The sequence below is a fragment of the Ambystoma mexicanum genome, chromosome 3q, assembly GCF_040938575.1.
Source record: "Ambystoma mexicanum isolate Mex_15411 chromosome 3q, UKY_AmexF1_1, whole genome shotgun sequence".
Taxonomy (NCBI): Eukaryota; Metazoa; Chordata; class Amphibia; order Caudata; family Ambystomatidae; genus Ambystoma; species Ambystoma mexicanum.
In genome coordinates, this window is record NC_090926.1 from 1,280,885,507 (window position 1) to 1,280,912,178 (window position 26,672).

Consider the following 26,672-nt stretch of genomic DNA (forward strand, 5'->3'; position numbering starts at 1 on the left):
ACCTAGTCATACACTACATAATCATACACTACCTAGTCATACACTACCTAGTCATACACTACATAGTCACACACTACATAGTCATACACTACCTAGTCATGCACTACCTAGTCATACACTACTTAGTTATACACTACATAATCATACACTACCTAGTCATACACTACATAGTCACACACTACATAGTCATACACTACCTAGTCATACACTACTTAGTTATACACTACATAATCATACACTACTTAGTTATACACTACATAATCATACACTACCTAGTCATACACTACGTAGTCATACACTACCTAGTCATACACTACATAATCATACACTACCTAGTCATACACTACATAGTCACACACTACATAGTAATACACTACCTAGTCATACACTACCTAGTCATACACTACATAATCATACACTACCTAGTCATACACTACATAATCATACACTACCTAGTCATACACTACGTAGTCATACACTACATAGTCATACACTACATAATCATACACTACCTAGTCATACACTACAGAGTCATACACTACCTAGTTATACACTACATAATCATACACTACCTAGTCATACACTACGTAGTCATACACTACATAGTCATACACTACGTAGTCATACACTACCTAGTCATACACTACATAATCATACACTACCTAGTCATACACTACGTAGTCATACACTACATAGTCATACACTACATAATCATACACTACCTAGTCATACACTACAGAGTCATACACTACTTAGTTATACACTACATAATCATACACTACTTAGTTATGCACTACATAATCATACACTACCTAGTCATACACTACGTAGACATACACTACATAGTCATACACTACATAATCATACACTACCTAGTCATACACTACAGAGTCATACACTACCTAGTTATACACTACATAATCATACACTAACTAGTCATACACTACATAATCATACACTACCTAGTCATACACTACGTAGTCATACACTACATAGTCATACACTACATAATCATACACTACCTAGTCATACACTACAGAGTCATACACTACCTAGTCATTCACTACATAGTCATACACTACCTAGTCATACACTACAGAGTCATACACTACCTAGTCATTCACTACATAGTCATACACTACATAGTCATACACTACCTAGTCATACACTACCTAGTCATACACTACCTAGTCATTCACTACATAGTCATACACTACCTAGTCATGCACTACCTAGTCATACACTACTTAGTTATACACTACCTAGTCATACACTACATAGTCATACACCAGAGAGGCATACACTACCTAGTCATACACTACTTAGTTATACACTACCTAGTCATGCACTACATAGTCATACACCAGAGAGGCATACACTACCTAGTCATGCACTACATAGTCATACACTACATAGTCATACACTACCTAGTCATGCACTACCTAGTCATACACTACTTAGTTATACACTACATAATCATACACTACCTAGTCATACACTACATAGTCACACACTACATAGTCATACACTACCTAGTCATGCACTACCTAGTCATACACTACTTAGTTATACACTACCTAATCATACACTACCTAGTCATACACTACATAATCATACACTACCTAGTCATACACTACATAGTCACACACTACATAGTCATACACTACCTAGTCATGCACTACCTAGTCATACACTACTTAGTTATACACTACATAATCATACACTACCTAGTCATACACTACATAATCATACACTACTAGTCATACACTACGTAGTCATACACTACCTAGTCATACACTACATAATCATACACTACCTAGTCATACACTACATAGTCACACACTACATAGTCATACACTACCTAGTCACGCACTACCTAGTCATACACTACTTAGTTATACACTACATAATCATACACTACCTAGTCATACACTACATAATCATACACTACTTAGTTATACACTACATAATCATACACTACCTAGTCATACACCACATAATCATACACTACCTAGTCATACACTACATAATCATACACTACCTAGTCATACACTACGTAGTCATACACTACCTAGTCATACACTACAGAGTCATACACTACCTAGTTATACACTACATAATCATACACTACCTAGTCATACACTACGTAGTCATACACTACATAGTCATACACTACATAGTCATACACTACCTAGTCATACACTACATAATCATACACTACCTAGTCATACACTACGTAGTCATACACTACATAGTCATACACTACATAATCATACACTACCTAGTCATACACTACAGAGTCATACACTACTTAGTTATACACTACATAATCATACACTACTTAGTTATACACTACATAATCATACACTACCTAGTCATGCACTACATAATCATACACTACCTAGTCATACACTACATAATCATACACTACCTAGTTATACACTACGTAGTCATACACTACATAGTCATACACTACATAATCATACACTACCTAGTCATACACTACAGAGTCATACACTACCTAGTTATACACTACATAATCATACACTAACTAGTCATACACTACATAATCATACACTACCTAGTCATACACTACGTAGTCATACACTACATAGTCATACACTACATAATCATACACTACCTAGTCATACACTACAGAGTCATACACTACCTAGTCATTCACTACATAGTCATACACTACCTAGTCATACACTACAGAGTCATACACTACCTAGTCATTCACTACATAGTCATACACTACCTAGTCATTCACTACATAGTCATACACTACCTAGTCATTCACTACATAGTCATACACTACCTAGTCATTCACTACATAGTCATACACTACCTAGTCATTCACTACAGAGTCATACACTACCTAGTCATTCACTACATAGTCAAACACTACCTAGTCATTCACTACATAGTCATACACCACCTAGTCATACACTACCTAGTCATACACTACCTAGTCATTCACCACATAGTCATACACTACATAGTCATTCACTACATAGTCATACACTACCTAGTCATACACTACCTAGTCATTCACTACATAGTCATACACTACCTAGTCATACACTACCTAGTCATTCACTACATTGTCATACACTACCTAGTCATACACTACCTAGTCATACACTACCTAGTCATTCACTACATAGTCATTCACTACATAGTCATTCACTACATAGTCATACACTACATAGTCATACACTACCTAGTCATTCACTACATAGTCAAACACTACCTAGTCATACACTACCTAGTCATACACTACCTAGTCATTCACTACATAGTCATACACTACATAGTCATTCACTACATAGTCATACACTACCTAGTCATACACTACCTAGTCATTCACTACATAGTCAAACACTACCTAGTCATACACTACCTAGTCATACACTACCTAGTCATTCACTACATAGTCATATACTACATAGTCATACACTACATAATCACGCACTGCATAGTAATTCACTACATAGTCATACACTACAGTCATTCACTACCTAGTCATTCACTACCTAGTCATACACTACATAGTCATTCACTACATAGTCATACACTACCTAGTCATACACTACCTAGTCATTCACTACATAGTCATACACTACCTAGTCATACACTACCTAGTCATACACTACCTAGTCATTCACTACATTGTCATACACTACCTAGTCATACACTACCTAGTCATACACTACCTAGTCATTCACTACATAGTCATACACTACCTAGTCATTCACTACATAGTCATACACTACATAGTCATTCACTACATAGTCATACACTACATAGACATACACTACCTAGTCATACACTACATAGTCATACACTACCTAGTCATTCACTACATAGTCAAACACTACCTAGTCATACACTACCTAGTCATTCACTACATAGTCAAACACTACCTAGTCATACACTACCTAGTCATACACTACCTAGTCATACACTACCTAGTCATTCACTACATAGTCATATACTACATAGTCATACACTACATAATCATACACTAACTAGTCATACACTACATACTCATCCAAAATAGAAGCTCTCCTTCTCACGCGTCCTGTCGTACTTCCCAAGTCTTCCCTTCCCCTCCCAACATCTTACCCTGTGGCTCCATCATCAAGTACTTGAGTTCCCTCCCGAACATCATCCTAACCCCCACTCGCACCCCCACATATGGAACCACCCAAAGAAGTAGTGCCTGCATCACTAAGCTTACCACCAGCACCCGCACACCCCACCTTGTACCATTCATCCCCACCATTAATGATCATATCTTCACCTCTCTCACAAGCTTGTTTATTTAATGCAGGGTGCCTCACAATGACAACTCGATCCATGCTCCACCGCCTCCCATCACTGGTACCCACATGCCTTCTGCCCTCCTTCACTACCTCAATAGGTTCCAAAAACCGAGAGTAACCCTTCGGGACACTGAAAGGGTTCACCCCCCCACCACATCGCCCACACTCACCTGACTCCCAAGCAACCACACCTTCCTCTCTCACCATGCTCCCTGCATCCACCAACCAATACAGAAACAGGTCAGATTGCATTTTCCTCTCCCTCATCTTCTCAAATGGAGAAACTCCTGTCAATACAAGTGGGGCATCCCTGAATGCCCTCATCATTTTGTGCACACACTTCTACCAATCCATGCTATTGGCATGTGACAAGTGAATGGTCTCCTTATTTATACCATTGGTATGTTCCACAAGACCATTAGCCTTGGGATTATGCAAAGCAGTACAGTGATTTTCAACACCGTTACACTCCAAATATGCACGCATCTCCCGTAACACCATCTGAATGCCGTTATCAAAAATAAATAACCTTCAGATATCATTCCCTGTAAACAGCTTCTCCAGATAATCACACATTTAGCTATGACACTCTCCATAAAATCCACTTCAAACCATCTTGACATGTAATCCACCACCACAATAGCAAACCTGCTCTCCTGACTCAACAAACTCACGGGCCCCATAAAATCAATTGCTACCTTCTCCCATGCTTGCTCAGGAACACCCACTCTTCCCAATTCCACATTCAGAGTCTTTAAAGAACAAGGCATACACAACCCTACCTCCTCATCCACCATGGTATCCCCACCAACCACCAAAACCCGACCCTCAATCTTTGTTGGTTAAACTCTTTCCCAAATTGCCAGGCTTAACCAACTCTCCATAGAGAAGATGGCGGAATCTACCTTTCTCCTCTTGCCAAACCCCATACCGAACTGCTCAATTCCTCTCTCACCTTGGAGTATGGAGAACTGGCTCCTCCCCGTGCCTCAACCATGCTCAATTCTATTTACTGACTCCTTCATTTCCCCATCATCATCAATGCCTTTTAACCAATCCTCCTTTGTGAATGCATTATTCACAGTGCCTTACACCTGCGGAAGCCCCTCATCGCATACGTCATCCTCCTGGACAGTGACTTTCCTTGAAGACCTTGATAAACAATCAGCCACTGGATTGCTACGACCAGGTAGAAATTGCACCACAAATGTATTCCTGTCGTCACCAAACCAGATTCCCTCGTTGAAAATAAATGCGCCAATGGCTTATGATCACTCCTGATTACGTAGGGTATGCCCCACACATACGTCTTAAAGTAATTAGAAGCGCAAGTGGACGCAAAACTCTTGCGTTAAGTAGAATATCATGACTCTGTTTCCGTCAAAGCGTGTGATGCAAATACTACAGGCATCCTAGAGTAGCTAAGAACTGCACCACAAGCTTCCAGCGTTATGATCATCTCTGCCATAGGATCAAATCTGTGCAACGTGGGCACATTAGTCACTGTTACCACCTCACTTACCTGTCGGAGGGGGCGCGCCTATGGGTCCCGACGCGCCCCATCCTGGCGCTGTTATCCCCGATACCGGCTGGGGGGACCGCGGTCATCCGTGGCACTCGGCGCTTCCGGGGTTTCTGTGTCCCAGGGTCTGCGCATGCGCGGAAGACCGCGTCTCGGTCTTCGCGCATGCGCAGTCCTCGAGACGCTTGGGAAGCCACAAGCTTGCTTCCCAAGCCTCGTTTCGGGCCCGGCAGCGCTCGGGGATAGCACGGCTTGCGTTCCAAGCCTCCTGAGTGCTGCCGGCCCTATTTAAGGAGCGAGATCCCGAGACTCGCCGCGTCTCAACGCGGTTTGTCTTTCGCCTCCTGCTACTCCAGTTTCCTGTTGATCCCTGCTCCAGCCTTGCTCTTCAGCCTGCCCTACAGCCTTGCCTGCTCCTGCCTAGCCCTCAGCCTTGCCTGCTTCAGCTTGCCCTTCAGCCTTGCCTGCTTCTGCTAGTCCTTCATCCTTACCACCTACAGCCTTGCTCCACGGCTTTGTCTTCCACGACCTACCTGCCTCTCTCTTCCTGCATTCCAGCTGCTTCCAGTTACAAACTCTCTACTCTGCTCTACTATTGGGTTCCCAGTTGTTTTCCCTGGAATCTGGCCTTATACATTTTGCGGACAGTTACTTCACTCATCAGCCTACCTTTGTGTTCCTCTCTGAAGAATACCACAGCATACAGTCCGCAACACAATCTTGCAGACTGCTCCGGCGCCACAAGAATCAGGAAGGAGCACACTTGTGGCGTTGGGAGCTGGTCCACCCCTAACCCTGTTGACTTCAGGGAAAGGGCTGCACCGGTTTCTCGCGTTACATCATCTACCGAAACCTGTCGGACAGCCTGGCGACCACACCACGAACAACTACCGGAAGCCCAGGTACTCTGCGTCCTAGAGACGCCATCTTTAACAGATTGAGACGCCAACCTTCCGACTCCGAGATGGACGAGGCTCAAGATCTCCGGGAGGAGATGCGTGTTCTTCGGGCCGAAATGACAGCACTCCGTCAAGAGAACATTGGTCTAAGACAGATGGTGTCACAATCCTCCGGGGTATCGTCTCAGGGAGAAGGGGCTATGTCCCAGACTACACCCATCAAGTTTGACGGAGACCCAAGACGTGTGGCAGAGTTTTGCAATCATTGCAGAATACATTTCCTCTTTAGAGCCTCTCATTTCAGTTCTGACAAAGCCAAGATAGGATATATTTTGAGTAATTTGACTGGAAATGCCCTGGCTTGGGCCGCCCCATTGTGTCCGCCAATAGCCCCATACTCAATGACTTCGCAGCTTTTGAAAAAGCATTTCTGGAGGTTTTTCAATCACCTAATTTGGCCTCCACAGCCCAGAATCAATTGATGGATTTGAAACAGGGTGTTATGGATATCATAGCCTACATTGGCCGTTTCCGTCAATTGGCAACTGACTCCCAGTGGCCTGAGATAACTCAAAAGACTTTGTTCCGAAGAGGTTTAAGAGAGGAGTACAAAGACGAATTACTACATATTCCAGAGCCAGACACCCTACTACAATTAATTGAACAAGTGTTGCGAATAGATCACAGATTGGCAGAACGGAAGGGTGAGAGACGACGAGCTGAACGGATGTTCACTAGACCACCCAACGCTCAGGCTGGAAATTCCGGGCCTTCGGACTCCGGCCCCGAACCCATGCAGTTGGGAGCCGTTAGGGGTCCGCTCTCGGAAGCTGAACGGAAACGCAGACGAAATTTAAGACTTTGCTTATACTGTGGGGCTGCTGGGCATTTCCTGGGTACTTGTCCTTTACGCCCACAAAGGAAGTCGGAAAACTAGTAGGCCTGTCGTCAGTAGGAAGGGCAACGACAGGTCCAGATTCGTATTCAGTCCTTTCCAGTTCAGCCTCTTTTCAGCCCATGCAACCGGCTGTTTTACTGGTGGTAAGGATCAAGTTATCATGGTTAAACAAGGAGACAGCGGTGCTAGGCTTGTTGGATTGTGGGGCCTCCGGAAACTATATAGACGAGACATTTGCAGTCTGCCATGAAATACCCTTGCTCACCCGGAGAAGTGTCTTGCCCGTCGAGGTTATCGATGGAACCCCATTATCTTCTGGTCCAATTCGTCAGCAAACCATGTGCCTACATATGCAGATTAAAGAACATGGGGAAAGAATCGCCTTGGATGTCATCAGATCACCCTCCTATCCCGTGGTCTTGGGTTTACCTTGGCTTCTTCACCATAATCCTACCATCGATTGGGGAGCTCGCATTTTGGATTTCACCTCGTCTCTCTGCCTCCAAGATTGCTGTTTGCCTGGTGTGTCAAGAAAGGAGATTTCCTCCATACCCCTCACGAGGGGTACTGGCTCTCCTGAATTCTGTGCTTTGTTGTCTGTCCCTCAGGAATATGCTGAATTCCAGCCAGTATTTTCTGAACCCGAAGACATACCACTACCACCTCATCGACTATTTGACTGTACTATTGATTTGGTACCTGGTTCTGTGATACCGCATGGGAAGGTATACGCCTTATCCCTTACTGAGAAGGCGGTTCTTCAGGAATACTTGTCGGACTGTATCAGGAAGGGATACATCACTCCCTCAAAATCTCCAGCTGGATTCCCGCTATTTTTTGTGAAAAAAAAGGAAGGAACCCTACGACCCTGTATTGACTACCGTCAATTAAATGATATCACAAGAAAGGATAGATATCCATTGCCTTTAATTCGGAGCATCATGGAGTCCCTTCGAACTGCCCAGGTGTTTACTAAGTTGGATCTAAGAGGCGCTTATCATCTAATTCGAATTAAAGACGGAGACGAATGGAAGACGGCTTTTAAGACCCCCTTTGGGCATTACGAATACCGGGTCATGCCATTCGGGTTATGCAATGCCCCGGCTGTTTTTCAGCATTTTATGAATAACATTTTTGGTGATCTAATCGGGATATCCGTTTGGGTGTACCTCGAGGATATCCTCATTTTTTCCGTCTCCCTGAAGCAACATGTGGAACATCTTCAAGAGGTGCTTCGACGTTTGTCTCAGAACCATCTGTACGTTAAGCTTGAGAAGTGTTCTTTTCATCAAAAAAGAATGGAGTTTCTGGGCTATGTGATCAGTGGCACAGGAATCTTCAAGGATCCAGCCAAGGTACAAGCCATTCAAGATTGGACTCAGCCTTCTGATGTGAAGTCCCTTCAGCGATTCTTGGGATTTGCTAATTTCTATCGGCAATTTATACCCCATTTCTCCCAACACACGGCTCCCTTATCTCAACTAACGAGCAGTAAAACACCTTTTCTTTGGAATGCACAAGCCACCAAGGCTTTCAACGTCTTGAAACAAGCCTTTAGTACTGCTCCCATTTTGCGTCATCCAAATGACGAGATGCCATACATTGTAGAAGCTGACGCCTCCGATTTTGCTGTCGGTGCAGTCCTTTTGCAAAAGGAACCAGGAACTGATGTGGAACACCCCGTGGCATACTTTTCTCGCAAGCTCTCGCCTAGCGAACGAAATTACGCAGTAATTGAGAAGGAATTGTTGGCAATAAAGGCTGCATTTGAAGAGTGGAGGCATCATCTCCTTGGAGGCCGGCATTCTGTGGAAGTACGTACTGACCACCGAAATTTGCAGTATTTGAAGTCTCTTCAGTGCCGAACCTCTCGTCAAGCCCGGTGGGCCTTCTTTTTCTCTCACTATGACTTTCATATCACATACATCCCCAGTGCTCAGAATGTAAAGGCCGATGCTTTGTCTCGATCTTTGGAGGTAGAAGCAAGAAAGCAGTGCAGGGATGAGCCAATAATATCCCCAAGGCATTTCCTGTTCGCCCTCTCGCCTTATCTTCAGAAGATTCTACAAGACACAAATTCCGATCCCGATCGGGAAGACCTCATGAGGCATCCACAGGTTACTGAAGAGAATGGGCTGCTTTTCTTCCGGAATAGGCTGTATATCCCCACAACCTCTCGTCGGACTCTTGTGCTTCAGGGGTTTCACGACTCCCGAGTGGGTGGCCATCGTGGAATAGGAGCAACTCGAGAAGTAATATCCAGACAGTTCTGGTGGCCTGGTTGGGCAGATGATGTCGCACGTTATGTAAAGAGTTGACTTGTTTGTGCCCAGGTGAAGATTCCCAGGAAGAGGCCCCTGGGTTTGCTTCATCCCACCGAGATTCCTCCTTACCCTTGGCACACCATTGCGGTTGATTTTATCGTGGAACTTCCTCCGTCTGAAGGATATACCTGTATCATGGTCGTTGTGGACTGTTTTTCCAAAGTGGCTCATTTTGTTCCATTCTTTAGAATACCTACTGCTTCACAGATGGCAACGGCATTTCTTCAGGAGATATACAGGTTACACGGATTACCGCAGAAGATCATATCCGACCGAGGGTCTCAATTCTTGTCATCTTTCTGGAGTCAACTATGCAGTCATCTCGACATTCATCGTGCACTTAGTTCTGGTTATCATCCTCACACCAACGGCCAGACAGAAAGGACTAACCAGACTCTAGAACAGTATCTTCGCTGTTTTGCCAATGCCACCCAGTCTAACTGGAAGTCGCATCTAGTGTTTGCCGAAATCTCCTATAACAACACGGTTGATTCTGCTACGGGCCTGAGTCCGTTTTTCTGTTTGTCTGCCTTGCATCCTAGATTGGTACCCTTTTGTCCTGTATCTTCAAGTGCAGTTCCTTCTGCTGATCATCTCGTCACTTCCATCCAGGATCTACACTCCTTGGCACGCAGTACTTTGGCGGAGGCACAGGCACGGATGAAGCAACAGGCTGATAAGGGAAGGTCCCCGGAACCTGCTTTCCAGGTGGGAGATCTGGTTTGGTTATCCTCCAAGCATCTTCCCATACGTAATTTGCCCACCAAATTGGCTCCCCGATATTTTGGCCCTTTCAGGATCACTAAGCGCCTGTCTGCTGTGGCTTTTCGCTTGCGATTACCTCAGACATGGCGGGTGCATCCAGTTTTCCATGTCTCCCTGTTGAAACCATGCGTGGTTGACACTTTTGGCCGATCTGCCTCTCGTCCTACGCCTGTATTTGTCCGGGGGTCCCGTGAATTTGAGGTACAAGAAATGTGCGATTCTCGCATCAGGCGTGGGGTACTCCAGTATCTAGTGGACTGGAAGGGCTACCCAGCCTGTGATAGGACTTGGGAACCACGTAGTTATGTACATGCTCCCCGCCTGATCCATGATTTTTATCGCCGCTCCTGGCCTTTCTGGGAGGGGGCAAAGTGTTACCACCTCACTTACCTGTCGGAGGGGGCGCGCCTATGGGTCCCGACGCGCCCCATCCTGGCGCTGTTATCCCCGATACTGGCTGGGGGGACCGCGGTCATCCGCGGCACTCGCCGCTTCCGGGGTTTCTGTGTCCCGGGGTCTGCGCATGCGCGGAAGACCGCGTCTCGGTCTTCGCGCATGCGCAGTCCTCGAGACGCTTGGGAAGCCACAAGCTTGCTTCCCAAGCCTCGTTTCGGGCCCGGCAGCGCTCGGGGATAGCACGGCTTGCGTTCCAAGCCTCCTGAGTGCTGCCAGCCCTATTTAAGGAGCGAGATCCCGAGACTCGCCGCGTCTCAACGCGGTTTGTCTTTCGCCTCCTGCTACTCCAGTTTCCTGTTGATCCCTGCTCCAGCCTTGCTCTTCAGCCTGCCCTACAGCCTTGCCTGCTCCTGCCTAGCCCTCAGCCTTGCCTGCTTCAGCTTGCCCTTCAGCCTTGCCTGCTTCTGCTAGTCCTTCATCCTTACCACCTACAGCCTTGCTCCACGGCTTTGTCTTCCACGACCTACCTGCCTCTCTCTTCCTGCATTCCAGCTGCTTCCAGTTACGAACTCTCTACTCTGCTCTACTATTAGGTTCCCAGTTGTTTTCCCTGGAATCTGGCCTTATACATTTTGCGGACAGTTACTTCACTCATCAGCCTACCTTTGTGTTCCTCTCTGAAGAATACCACAGCATACAGTCCGCAACACAATCTTGCAGACTGCTCCGGCGCCACAAGAATCAGGAAGGAGCACACTTGTGGCGTTGGGAGCTGGTCCACCCCTAACCCTGTTGACTTCAGGGAAAGGGCTGCACCGGTTTCTCGCATTACATCATCTACCGAAACCTGTCGGACAGCCTGGCGACCACACCACGAACAACTACCGGAAGACCAGGTACTCTGCGTCCTAGAGACGCCATCTTTAACAGTCACTTCCTCCTTCATTTGCCTAAAGACCTTCTCTTCTTCACCCCCCCACACAAAATGTGTCCTCACTCTCAATAGATCTCTTAATAGAGCACATTTAGCTGAACAATTCTCCTCAAACTTGGCATAAAATTCCATCAATCCCAAGAATGATCTGAACTCATCTTTCGTTGCTGACGATTTGAACTTGATAGCATCAACCATCTCAGGGCGTGTCTCCAATCCCTTTCAAATCAGTATATGTCCAAAATAGGATACTTAGAGTACCTTAAATTAACATTTTTCCCTTTTAACCGCCAACCCCTGCCTTCTCCAACGTCCTCAAAATGTCATACACTCTTGCATCATGCGCTGGCTCACACCTTGCTCCCACCAAAATGTCAACGTGAAAGCATCTTACCCCAAGAATATGACACAACAAATCTTCCATTAACTTCTGAAACACTTCAGACACCGACACCAACCCAAATGCATCCTTTTGAACTGCTATGCCCCCCCATAGGCTTAATGAAAGCTGTAATGCTCTAGACATATTATGCAAATCCACCTGGTTGTAAGCAGACAGATCAAGAGTGGTGTACCATTCTGCCTCTTCCATAGTAGTTACCATCCCATTCACTCTGGGCAAAGGGTGTCTATTGTATCAGGAAATAGTATGTTGGGTTGCTTGCGGCTAGCTTTTAAATAAAAGTAGACCGATCAACAAGTAGGATTTCAATTGCATTATTTATTGGTTCTAAACCAAGAGAATGTTGCAATTTGTCACACTTTATAGGTCAATATAAGTTTTCATGTTTCACAAATGGTTACAAGTGTCCAGTGTTTGCACAAGTGCAGGTGGTTTACAAAGTGCAACAAGTGTCCAGTGTCACAAATACAAAGGTTTGCGAACTGCCAACATACTCCATTTGGAGGCACGTGCGATTGTTTCGCCCTTTCCCGGGCTTTCTCAAGGCACAATTACAGTATTGGTGGAAGTGTCACACTTAATTCAGTGCATTTCAATTAGTGCAAGGTTCAATTAATACAGTCCTTCCTAATTGTAATACAATACAAGCATATCAGTTAGCATACATTTGGTTTATATTCTTTGTTTGAGCAACTGCATTCTCAAGTGTTTACAGCCATAAATCTGTTAGTGGCAGTGGGTAAAGTGGAGAGAGGAGGGTAAGGGAGGGATAGGTAGAGTTAGGTTGATTTGGTCAAGTTTGGTAGGTCAGTTGTTAATTCATGCAGTGTCACATACTGCCAAGGATGCTTATAAGGTCTAGGTTTTCAGTTAAAGGTCTGAAGTTACTGGCTTCATTGGCCGTATCAACTTCAATGGTTGTGTAATCTAAAGGGATTGTAGGGTCAGGGTTAATTGAAACTCTTTTGTAGTTGGACAGTATAATCCATCATCACATTCCCATGATTACTGCTAGTGCTACAGGGTTCACATAATTTAAGTAATTGTCGTGTTTAAATCTTATCAGGGTTTCCTAGTACAGATGAGTTGAACATGCATTTTATATGCATAATAAGTCATAATTAGTTGTATTAACTGGGTGTCTATCGACCAAGATGTTACGGTTCAAATCCCTTAAATAAACACATAACCTAATCCAACCATCTGGGCGCTGAGTCACTACAATAGGGGATAGCCACTCACTGCACTGAATGAGTTATATGACCCCCTATTCACATAACCCACACAAACCCATCCTCACATTCTCTCTCACCCTCAATGGCAGCTTTCTAACCTTATGGGCACAGCATTCACAACCTACTGGATCTTGTGACAGTACCCCTGTAACTTCCCAATTCCTTTACGAAAAACACTCTGAAATCTCATCCCAACCTACAATGCAATCTTCTCCAACATATCCTTCCCCAAAGTCCTCACTTGCAATTCCTCCCTGTGATGAAGCTACAAACCAAGTTTGCCATGGTGCTTCCACCTCAGCAGACGATCCTCTACCGGCGCAACATACACTTTATCATGAATATGTTTAGCACCATAAGCAATATTGCTCAGAACAAAACCCTGAATATCAATCCTACCACCCCCATATTCTTTTGACTGAATATCAGACTTGTGCAATGTATGATCATTGTCACCCCAGATTTCCTTATACTTCTCTGAAATAATGGTATAAGGTGACCTTGAATCTGTGAATGCTTTAACAGCACAATCTGCTACCACAATCTCCACTTCAGGGAAAACATATTTACCATCTTCATCCTCTCCCACTTCACCCACAATGTGGCAAGTTTTATTGGACCACTCAACCCTCTCCTCCCACACACATTTAGGGGCCGATTAATGGAATAAATGTGCGCCGAAAAGGGGAGCGCAAGTGTGAAAATTGCAGCGCAAGCGTGAAAATCGCAGTGCACACGTGCCAAAGCTGCGCCCATCAATTCATGGAATTCAGTGCGCGTGTAAATCCTGGGATGTGCGCTAAATTCGTGGGTGGCACACGCGGGCGCACACGTCACTAAACAGTGTGCGCTACGTGCACAGGGCAAGCGCACATAGTGCAGCGCACACAACAAAAGTGGGCGTAACAAGGGGCGTAACACGCGAATGGGGAACAACGCGTGAAAATGTGGCCATTACGGGGGAAGTACAGGAGGTAAATGCTCGCAACTCCCACACGCGCGCTAACAACACGTATTCATGGAATCAAACAGGGGAAAGGCGTGCGCCAAAAAAGACGCGCTAATCCGAAAACACGTACGCCAGCAGGAAGCAGGCATAAGCGGCCCCGCGCAGCATAAAAGTGCGTGCAAACAACAAACAAGCTCAGACGCTACGATGAATATACCGTTCCTCGCAGCAGTGGTCGTGGGACACTGCAGGAGGAGAAGGATAGCCAGGCCCCGCATTTATTTACCCAGGACCAGCCTTTTTGGGATGCCTGATGACCAGGTGTATGGGAGGTACAGGTTTCCACCACACATAATCCTAGACCTGGTGAGGGAGTGGGAGGATGACCTCACATCACCCACCCTGTGCTCCCAAGCACTGAGCCCCTTGGAAAAGGTGCTCAATTTACTGCACTTCTTGGCTACTGGATCATTTCAGCGGACAAGTGCCATAGTGGGGTGTGTGTCACAGGCCACGCAGTCACGCTGCCTACACCAGGTGTTGGCCATCATGACTGCACGCCCCTCAGTCCGCAGGCACATATACATGCCCAGAACACCTGCAGAAAAGCAGGCCGTGGTCCAGGACTTTTACGGGGTGGCACAGTTCACCAAAGTGCTAAGTGCCATTGATTGCACCCATGTGGCTCTACGTCCTCCCAGGGCCACTGAGCACATCTATCGAAAGCGCAAGCACTGGCATTCCATCAACGTGCAGGTAGTATGCGATGCGAAGGGAATCATCACTTCAGTATGTGCCAACTATCCAGGGTCAAGCCATGATAGTTTCATATTCAGAATGTCACCCCTAAACCGGGACCTGGAAGCTGGGCGGCATGGCGACACATGGCTGATTGGTGAGTATAAATGCCTCTGCACATGCATGCATGTCAGACATTGAGTAATATGAAAACCTCACTAATGATAGCCATTATCACCTCCCCAGGGGACAGTGCTTACCCTCTGAGCACCTACATGATGATGCCAATTCGGAACCCCACCACACCACCCGAGGTAAGATACAACACAGCCCATATTGCAACCCGGGGCATAGTGGAGCGCACATTCGGAGTGCTCAAGTCACGCTTTCGCTCTCTTGACCGCTCTGGTGGGCAGCTGCTATATGCGCCCCCAGTAGTGTGCATGATCATAGAGGGCAGCATGTGTCCTGCACAACGTTGCAACCCGGCGGGGCGTGCCGGTGGACATGGTGGTGCCCCCACATCCCCAACCACATGCACGGCCGCTGCGCATGGGAGGTGAAAGGGCATGTGGTGAGGCAGCCCGTACCCAGCTTGTGGCAAATTATTTCACCTAAAATCCCACCCCTGCGGAGTGCACACAGGCCTGGCACATACCAGCTGACAATCAATGATAATGACAAAAGGGACAGTCAACTGTCACAACCATGCCAGCCTGAGATTGTTCACCTGGAAGTGTTACATTGTGTGTATCCCTAGCTACTTAAAGACACCCAATGCTGTGTCACAAAAAGACACACATTCATGCAGCATGAACGACTTCCCCCTTGCAAAATACCACATCAAAATAGTGCCATGTCACCCAACCCCTCCCCATCTCAGCTACCCAACACCATGACATGGCATGCAATGTGAAAGCAACCAAATGAATGCACAACACATGACACAAGTGTCACAAAGTGCACTGTCCCTAATGGAAACAGGCCACAGACAATATGCTCTCAGTAATCAATAGGAAATAGCACATATGAACAAATACTTACTAGAAACACAAAACATCAGTACAGGATGAAACAGTGGCAATATATGACAGTAAAAAGTTAAAGTAGTGCAAGTGTCACAACCTGACTAAGGCAGCATATAGACCCCTTCCAACTGCAGAGTGTTGCTGTCAGGCCAATGTGTCAGTGTACTGCATACAACATGAACTGCATCTGCAAAGGAGATGGGCTTGTTAAGACATGAAGAAGCTACATGTATATAAGGATAAAGACATGGATGCACAAGCAAATATCAATCCACCATGCAGTGGAGAATGGAACAACAATCCCCAGTAGGGATGTACACACAGTTTTGACTACAGACTGGCCACACAACTCATGGGAGCCCAATGTCACTGTGTAAGTTACTGTCACTTGGTCACACCCTTTGCAAGCCCATGGAAAGGAGAAGCAGGAGGGGTGTGTGTGTCAGGAACCCAAGCATCTAACCCAAAGACAGGACAAGCCTGCATGTGCCCAGCTGGAATACACAGTGGATGCCCACAGGAGCCACACAAAGCAACACACTGTAAAAAAAAAATGGCCATGTGTGGACTGGGGGGGAGGGGCCACCCAGGAGGGACGAGGTATAGGGTGCACCCCAACACGCACATGCATGGATGTTGAGAGAAAAAAAACCCCTCCATAGGCTCATGGCCTGCACGGCTACGCTACAGTGGGAGAACTGTCGTTGCTGTCATCACCCTCTGCTGCTACATCAGGAGGTGGCCGTGATATGGGAGGCAGACCACGCAAAGCCCTGGTATGGTCCTCCATGGCAGCAAGCATGCAGGTCTGGAAGGTTTGGTTCTGGGGGATAATGATACGGAGATCCCCATGCAGCACCTCACGGGTAGCACACATTTCTGCCTGCATGGCCTCGCGTGATGCCCCGGATCTCCTGACGGATTGCCTGGAGCTCAGCTGACAGTGTACGTGTCAGCTGCTCCAGCTGCTGTTCTGCTCTTGTACTCCAGGACACCTCAAGTTCACCTAGAGTATCTCTGAGGGACCTGTGTTCTAACCTGAGGGCTTCCCTGTGGGCCTTAGACTCTACAGATATGGCTGTGCACAGAGTCTTAATTCCCGCCCATCGGTCCCTGTTGGACGCCAACATGTCCTCCCTATGTGAGTGGCAAATGGAGTCTGTTGCTTGCTGCTGGAGCGCCATCTGCCATTCAGGGGGGAGAATGGAAGTGGCCACCCTATCCATTGCCTGAGCCATCATTTCACCCGATGCCCCCTGTTGTGCTGCTATACTGTACATGGAGTTCTCCCACACAGTATTGCCTCGTGGCGCACGGCCACCACGTTGGCGGGCACCACACCTGCTTGGGGCAAGGCGATCTGCACCTTGCTGTGCTGGCACTGCCTGAGGCTGCAGGACTGCATTCCTCCTTTGATCTGCTGGCCCAGGAACAGGAGCAAATATTGTGGAGTGTTACCCTGCATCCGTAACCGCCACAGGCGGACTTTCCAACACTGAAATCCCCATAGAGGGGTCTACCCCCGGTGCCGGTGAGTTGGACAGAACAGCATCCCTGCCAGAAACACTCACCTGCGATGGCACATATGTCTCAATATCCGATTCAGCACCTGATTCATAGAGGTCTCCGGAGGTGTGCCCAGAGACAACCGTGGACAGCATGGTCTGTAGGATAAATGGGTTTTCACCCACCACCACCCCACGTCCTCCACTGGTGCCCGGTCGTGGCTGAGATTCCTCCTGGGTCTGCACCATCTCCTCCTCCTGCTCAACAGCATCAAGAGCCTCATCACCTGCAAAAACATGAAAGATAACAAATGGAAACAGGCATGAGCACCATAGCACACACATAGGCATGACGAGGCAGAGATCCAGTACATGAATAACACATGTCCCACACGACTATAACCCTGGTATGCATGCACTGTCAATGAGTTGGAAGGGGAGGCAAAAAACAGACACTGAGGACTCCAAGATGGAAAAGCAACACATGTGCTGCATGCTGGATAGCACTGACATCCCACATTAGCCTGTGAGTGGCATGGACAATCCACATACATGACACATGCCAGCACAAAGATGGCACGTAGCATAGCCCTGGCACATTTGACAAGTACAGCCATATGGTAGGAAATAAGTACTGTCACCCATCCATGTGAGATGGACATCATGAGATAAAACATGCAAAATAGTGTGACAAAACACGCATGTGCCACACGCTGCAACAAATCCAGTGTTCACTGATGCAGTGATGGCAGGCACATGGATACATCAATGGTTGGTCACTTCAACATGACAGAAGACAACAGTCATGTTCAACATTCAAACAGGGCCCAAAAAAGATTGTGTGCAGGCCATGTGTAGGTGCACATTACTCAATCAGCCTGAATGGTGAAATCATTCCAATAACAAGTTAATAAATGTGGGCCATTGTGGGGTGTAATCTATGACAGAAGTATGTTACATTTGTGGCAGTACGGAAAAAAATGTGTGGTAAAAATGGCAAGGATTAAAACAATCAGGCTGAATGAACAGGAAAACATTTTGAACAATGTTGTTGCAAGATGACAGTTGAAGGGCAACTGCAGTAATCAGGTGCAAATTGGCAACTGTGGTCAGAAGGGATACTGTCATACCCAAACCCAAGGCCGGGGAATGGTTTGGAGGGACCACGTGGGTGACCCATACCAGTCTACACAGCCTCACCTGGCACTCAGTCAGAACACATCACCCAAGCAACATACACATGGATTGCACACACATACATGGGCACTCACCGGACAATGCTTCAAAATCTGGTAGGTCTCCCACGCCTCGGATTTGATCCTCTGTGATGAAGCCTCCAGCAACAGACTCATGTTCAGTGAGTTGGTCGTCCTCTGGTGGAGACCCACCGCCAGTCACCAGAGTAGAGGCATGATTGGAAGCCAGCTTTTTCTTTTCTCTGTGTTTCAGGTCATTCCACTGCTTAGAGCAATCATCCAATCATCAGCTATGCGCTTCACGAATCCAAGGGAACTAATGCGGTCCGCGATGGTCTGCCAGTGGGCCCTACATTGAGCAGGCGTAGTCTTGCACCCTGCAGTCACCACCATTTCACGGCTATGTTCGGCGTCATTGAAACTAAGCTTCCTTGACATGCCGGTGTGTGTAGCCGCGTCTGGGGTCCCAGCCTGTACTGCAAGAGCACCCTTCTTGTTCTTGGAAGGTGGTGCGGACCCTGAGTGGCTTACGCCGCTCTGGTTGGTAGGGGCAGAAGCGCAGGTGGACTGGGCACTGGAAGTTTCCAAAGGCACAATGACCAAAGGTCTCACTGCAGGCATTGGCTGCAGGGTGATGTTGGCAGGACCAACCTCGGTGTGATGGACTTGGACCGACACTGTCCCGGCTGGGAGACTTGGAGCTGGGGTGGATTGAGCTGCAGCTGCCCCCGCAGCCTTCTCACCATGGCTACTTGGGGCAGAAGATGACATTGCTGCTCCAGATCCACGTGGCCTGGTGACAGCAACTTTCACCGCCACACGTGGTGACACGGAAGTCAGCCTGGGAGTCATCCTGCGCCGGTTCAGTTGACAATATGGGCCAGTTTAACAAGGGCTGAGCTGGGATGGTGTCAGCTACATTTCCCCCAACCATTGGGGGGGCATAGGTGTCCCTGATTGGTCCTCCACACACTGGCCTCTTGTGCCACTCTGCACATCCTGGCCACTTTCCCTACCGCTCCCACCTCTTTGAGCTTGGCCACCTTTGCCTCCCTTACTGCTTGGTCGACTCCCAACCATGGCACTGATGTTGTTGTGCGTAAGGGAGTTGCAGTAAACAATTGTCCTGGGCAATTGGGGTGAAAGGGGTAGGGTACTAGATGGAATTCGTACCCTAGTGCTCTAGCAAGGCTGTCTGTGACCCCTGGGGGAAGATGACGGGTCACGCAATGCACAGGCACCCCGAAAGCAATATTTAACGTGCAATATTTAACGTGCACGCAACCCCTGGTAGAGCATGTGCATGGAAAAATGAACCCGCACTACACTGTGGCACCCAGAAACACAAAAATAAGCGTACGCATGGTACACGCAGCCTACAATGACCTCTGAATGGGTACGCGAAACCACAGTTGGAAAATACGTACGCGACTCACCGTCTGCCTGGAAAAATAATGTGAAAAAGACACGCGTGTGCGCCTTGGCAACACCCCTGCCAAAAGAAGAATTCAACGCTGTCTGAGTAAACAGGGAGTACGAACTGGAACTGTTGTGAAGTTATCACGTGTGAACTGACAAGATGTACAAGAATCACCCGCTCGCTCTCCACAAAAAGCACGTACAAGAAAATGGTGTCCTACACGTACCTTTTAAGCCAGCCCACACGTGCAACGTCACTTACGCGCATACGCACTAAGGCCCTTTCCTCCAAATGCACGCAGTCACACCCAGACATGCAGTTTTTGCATGTGTACAATCAACATGCACCTGTGTTGAGTGAAACGCCCTTGCGCGTCACGTCATAGACGCGCTTACGCGTTAAGGCCCTTTCCTCGAATTACACGCTGATGTGTGGTTTTTTCACGTGCCAAATCACTCCGTATCAAGCTGGCCACGCAACAATACACGGAAGACCACGCTCCTGCCCAGAAGGCCATTTTCCTGCCACCCAGAGCCCCGAGCATGCTCCCACCTGCAATCTGCTGCTGCCTGCCTGCCTGCTGCCCACGTGCCCTGCTATTTGGTGCCTGCACGTCAGCCATCTGCAGGGGTGCAGTTGCTGTGACCACCTCTGCTGGAACTGAAGACTCCCGACTGGGATAGCATCACTCCACAGCCCAGCCCCAGGACCCAGTTGCCCACCCACACCTGCCTCTGAGGTTGCCATGCCAGACACAACACCATCTGGCACCACTGGCAGCCCCCAGCCAGAGAGGCAGAGGGCTACCAGCTTCAGTGCCAGTGAAGTTGGTATCCTGGTGGAGCAAGTCCTGGGGCAGTATTATGTCCTCTTTGGAAGTTTGTGCGCCGACAATGAAGGACGGAAGAGGATCTGGATGGACATTGTGACTGCCATCAACGAGGAGGGGGTGGCAGTCCGCAACATTCAACACGTCCGGAAGCGCTGGGAGGACTTCAGGTCCAGGACCCTTAACAAGGCCTGGCGCCTCTTGAAGGCAGCGGAGCCCAAGGGGTGCCGGGTCCGCCTAACCAACAACCAAATGAGGGTCCTGGAACGTATACGCCGAGCGCTCCACCTCCACGTCCTTGAGAGGCAGACCCGTCTGGAGTCGAGCGGTAAGTGCACATGTGTACTGATTGGACGCTGTGCATGTTGAGGTGTGGCAGGAGTGTGCAGGTTGTACATATGTCTGTGTAGGGCCATGTATGCATGTGTATGTATAGGGAAATGAGCCTGCTGCATGTGAGTCCTCTCATGTGTGAGACACATCTATGGTGTATGTCTTGGTAAGCATGCTGGCCAAATGCAGGTGTGGGTGCACACATTTTTAAATCCTGTGTATATACTGTGGCATGGTTGTGGTGTCACACATGGATGCTGCTACTATCTGCATGTATCTGCACTATGTACATTTGCATGTGTGTGCATTTGACAAGTGTGCAACTGTGAAACACCATGGATGCATGTGACACTGACATGTAGAAGGCTGATTGCCAGATATGACATGGATGGGGAAGTTATCACAGCTACAGGTGGTGGAGATGTACAGATGCATGTATGTGTGGTGGTGTGTGTGCATGTGTTCTGCACTCCCCGTGTTGCATGTGACGTCAGGCTCACCTTCAGCAGCTCATGCTGTTGTTTGTATATGGGTGGTGCTGCCTGGTGCAACATTCCTGTTGTGTGTGAGTTGAAATGACATGTGTGATGCCATGTTTGAATTTTGACACTGCCTCTCATGTACAACTGTAACGTGTGTATCAGACCATTGTACAGTGCCCTAATGCCTGTGTTCTATCTCTCCCTGTCTGCAGAGTCAACTGATGAAGAGAGCGGAGACAGTGCTGTGGAGCAAAGCAGCAGGGAACGCACCGCCAGCCGGAGACGCAAGGCCCAGCTCCCCTCCCAGGTTGTCACCTCGTCAGGGAGTGAGGAGTCTGGTGCCGCATCCATGGCCGCAGCTGCCAAGGGTAGGTCCAAGAGGCGGAGGTTGGAGGTGGACTCCTCGGCAGCAGAAGGGGCAGCTGAGACCCCACAGGGTCCGATGGAGGAAGGTGGCACAGAGTCATCCAGGTTGTTGGGGGGTTTGGTTGAGGAGGAGGCCGTGGAAGGCTCGCACACAGGGTCTGGAGGGGGATTCCACTGGTGCTAGTGGTTGCAGTCCAGGGGCAGGGACAGGAGGCAGCACAGGCCGCCATGGAGGTGCCTGTGTGTAATCCTGTCCCTGATCCTGTGACTGCATCATCCCGCACCAGCAGGGATGCCTCCGTCCAGACCCGTTTTCAGGGAGGGGATGAGCGCACAACAACTGGCCTTCCTCTCCCTGTGGACATGGCAATCCAGGACCGGGTTGAGCCTGTCCTGGCTGGGATGGTGTTGCATCAATGGGGCATGCGAGGTAACCTGCAGTGTTTTCGTGAAGACACTGCACATCATCTCGGATGCCTATTTGACCGCGTCGACCTACTGGGACGGGTCACCAGGACTGGATTCCTCCGTCTGCTGGACCTTCTTCCGACCCCCTCCTCACCTGAACCCCCTATGCGCCAGTCGTATTCCGTGCCATCTTCCGGCCCATGTATCACCTGGGTACCCTGTGGAGCTGCCTCTGACCCAGTGGCCAGGCTGGTGGAGGACACATCCCTGCCACAGTTGGGAGTCGGAGGTCCAGCAGGGCTGGCCACACCAACAACTGCACCCCAGCAGGAGGAGGATGTGCAGGCATCAAGAGCCAGGGCACAGGCACAGCAGCAGCAGGCTCAAGGTGGGAGTGATGATGGCTCAGGGCCATCAACATCAGAGGGGCAGGCATCGGCCGGAGGGCAGGAGGACCCTGGATTGGGAGATAGATGCGGAGTGGTGGCGGGCGGAAGAGGCACGGCTCACTATGGTCAGGGTGGAGAACTCCATGCGCAGGGCGCTGAGGCGGGCCGAGTGCCTCGAGGCAATTCGCAGGGAGTTGGAGTTGGACATGGTGTCATCCCAGCGAAACCTCGGGGCCATGGAATAGGCCCGCCTCCAGGACACAGAACAGGCGTTCGATGATGCCCTGGCCTGGGAAATCGCAATAGAGCCGTAGGAATCACATGCGATAGGCCTTGGGCGAGCGGAGTACGTGTATCTTGGGGGTGCGCAGGAAGTATCACACGCGAATTGGCAGTGTGGGACCTCCCAGGTGTGCCCTCTCCCTCCTCCCCAGGCCCTGCAGGCAGCCCACACCACAGGGGACTACCCTGCACCCCAGGCCATGACCCGCAGGCAGCCCATCCACCTTGGGATTGCCCCACATGTAGCCCATCCACCCTGGGCATGACCCCCAGCCAGCCCACATGTCACCATGCACCAGTGAGCACCGACTCATGTCCCCCTGCACCCCCACCCACCTGGCAGTGATGGGCATTCTCTCTTAAACTCTCTGCTCCCAAAATACATCCATTTGAGAACACACACAGTTTATTTCGAATCAGCACCTTTGTTCCTTCTTTACCGCAAAGCATTCTCTATCCTTTCTGCTATGAGTGTCACATGCTCACTCCCAGGAGAGAGTGTATTTCTTTCACTGGAGACTCAAACCTGGCTTGTTTTGACGTGCAGGGTTTGGGACCATGGTATGGATAGGGATATTCGTTTTTGGGACAATAGCACATTCAAAGGAAAGGCAGGGTTTTGGGAAATTGAATTCATGGGAAAATATGTTTTGTGACACAGCACATTCGAATGAACAACAGGGTTTTAGGATTGCTGATTTGGGAACACTGTCACCTTCAAATGAACAGCAGGGTTACCTACCCAAACGTTAAACTCTAGAGTCATTTACTGTGCACTGGGATGATCTTTGTAAATTTCGAAGTTTGACAAAACATCACTCCTTGATAAATGACCCTATGGGAATTAATTACATTATATTTTTGATTAAATAAGCTAAGGGTATACCCACTAGTATCCCCCCCACCTTGAAAGAGAACCCACGAATGAAAAGGAATGGGTTAAAACAGACAGATCCCACTCACACTTCAGTTTAAAATGGATGTGGTGTTTTTTAGAGGGGAATTCATTGAGTTGTATTTTTAGTCAAAAATTGCCAGGGTCTACACAGTTTTGCCCCTCCCCTCCCCGCCCACTATGCAGGAAGGAGATGAAGGCTAGCAGATTCCCCCCACACTTTTGCTGTCATTTAGATCAATCTTCTTATATGGGAGAACTTGGCTATTGGACACATTTAGGGAAACAACAGGGCTCATCTTTGAAAAGCACAGATCTGTTCAAGGGCTTCTGTCAAGGATAGTCAACAGCACCCTGGCCTCTCCTGGCTCCTCAAATGTCAGGACCAGTCAGCGTTTATGTTCCCCAGTCTCTGCCTCCCATGCAGGGTTTAAGGCCTCTCACTGTAGATAGCTGTGCCCCTCTTAGTTTTTTGTCAGCTTTTCTCCTGGGAAGGTGGTACCCCCATGGTTTTGACAGCTCCCCTTGTTTCCCATAGAGAATTTAAGTTTATATAGTACCTGTGGCACACTCCACTTTATGAATATGGGGATGTGCCAAGCCACTTCCCCACGGATAGGATTGGATATTCATTTTCTCCTCCTCCTCTCTAGCCCGGCCTCTGCCACCTAATAGGGCAAAGGTTTTAGGAGGTCCAGATTATGGATAATGAGGGGAAGAGAGAAATGCATCTTTTTAAAATGACATTTAAAGTTGTATTTTTCTTTCTCCCAAAGTCACAACATGACAACTTTCTTCAATTTACAGATAACAACCATAAACTATATATTTTCAGATTCAGCAACTCATGTCAGGCCTATTCAAATTAGTTTGGTCTTGGCACGACCTTCCTGGAGCATGCTATAATGTATTCCTCCTTTATTCAACAACTATCTCAGCTTGAAATATGACACTTCAGAATCCAAACATTATTTTCACATTCTATTAGCTCCCCAACTTTCACATTTCTATCATTTATGGGAAGGCCACAATCATACTTTTACCTATAACTCAAATTACACACATTGGGCCTCATTACACGGTAGGCGGTAAGGGTTTACCGGTACCGGTATTTTACCGGTACCGGTAAATCCTTACCGCCTTACTACGAGGTCCCTTTGCGGGTTGGGGAATTTAACGCCTGCTTTTTGCAGGCGTTAAAAATCCAACCCGCAAAGGGACCAGGGTGCTAATTACGGTACCGCAATTTGCGGTACCGTAATTAGCGCCTTCCCCGTTCCCATTATGCCCTATGGGGCAAAAATGGGAATGGGAAAGGGCAATGGAGGAAGGAAGAATTACCGCCTTCCCAACCTTGGAATAGGGCGGTAATTCCCCTTTCCTCCAAGCCGGTACCGGTAAATTACCGCCTACCGTGTAATGAGGCCCATTGAGTGATGTGGATATTTACATAGAACTGACAGGCTTTTTGTGATCTATAATATGAATATTAAGTGAAAAGGAGAAGGAGGGTGTTCCCCTGGCTATCTTGCTTTTGTGGTTTAAAGAAGTTGTTCTTACACACTGGTAGTTGTGATACAATCTTGCTTTTATTTGTGCAAGTGGTAGGTTTTACTTCAATTGTTGGTATGCATATAATACATCTGGGGCTCTTATATCCCCTTGTTGCCAGCCGACATGTGTTTTGACCCGTGGGTCTTTATCAAGGCTGATAAATATTCAAAACCATGTGAGGTGAGCAAGTTGTGACATATATGTGACATAAGATAGTTATGTTGTGCAACACAGATTAATCATTCATAGTATCAAATACTCTTAGAGTAGAGTTCTGACTGATTAATCTGTGTTGTGCAACCTAACTATACAACATAACTATCTTATATATTTTCTTTGAGGCACCAATTGGAACCTCAAGTGTAGTTTATGCTGCATACAGACATGATTTGAGAAAGTTGAGCGCACCATATACAGTTACACCCTTGCTTCAACTACTTGATATTTGTGACATACATTGTATTATTAGTGTACAGTGAGTGGTGTTTGGGGTGAGGTGAGGTGTTTAAGGTTAGAGGTGTTTTAAAGTTAGATGAGCATTGTTGATTGTGGCACACAAATCAATGCATTGCAATATTATGCAGAGGGAAA

General features: G+C 47.7%; 1 protein-coding gene across 5 annotated transcripts in view; it reads left to right on the forward strand.

Annotated features, from left to right (window-relative positions):
• Nucleotides 1-26,672, forward strand: part of LOC138447877 (regulator of G-protein signaling 8-like) — a 658,995-nt gene that overhangs the window by 202,916 nt on the left and 429,407 nt on the right. The gene's annotated exons all lie outside the window — the stretch shown is intronic.